The sequence below is a fragment of the Bison bison genome, unplaced genomic scaffold (genome assembly GCF_000754665.1).
Source record: "Bison bison bison isolate TAMUID 2011002044 unplaced genomic scaffold, Bison_UMD1.0 scf7180017864535, whole genome shotgun sequence".
In the NCBI taxonomy this organism is placed as follows: Eukaryota; Metazoa; Chordata; class Mammalia; order Artiodactyla; family Bovidae; genus Bison; species Bison bison.
Window position 1 is genome coordinate 19,564 of NW_011495084.1, and position 357 is coordinate 19,920.

Consider the following 357-nt stretch of genomic DNA (forward strand, 5'->3'; position numbering starts at 1 on the left):
GTGAGATGTCTTCTCCTCATCTTTCCTTGAGCAGAGTCTTGTACTTTTCAGGATTGTGTGAAACTGGGGACCTGGCATCCCACTGTCTTGTCTGACAACAGCATCTGAGCTGATTTCCTTCTGGGTGATGTGGAAATTGCAATGGTGCCCCCATACTGCAGTCAGAGGTCTTCACTGTCATTTATCATCATCTTTGGTATTCTGTTTCATCTTTAACCATTTAGGAGATGGATCCTCAGATTTCCCCACAAATTGGCTAAATGTTTGTCTTTACAGATCATACTTAACTCTCATAATACTTGTGAAATTTTACCCAAACCGTGTTGTGAAACCTTAAGTCAGGTGTGAGGTGATGGT

The 357-nt window shown here is 42.0% G+C and overlaps 1 protein-coding gene across 1 annotated transcript in view; it reads left to right on the forward strand.

Moving 5' to 3' along the window:
• LOC104982634 (multidrug resistance-associated protein 4-like) overlaps positions 1-357 on the forward strand; it is a 69,649-nt gene that overhangs the window by 2,784 nt on the left and 66,508 nt on the right. The gene's annotated exons all lie outside the window — the stretch shown is intronic.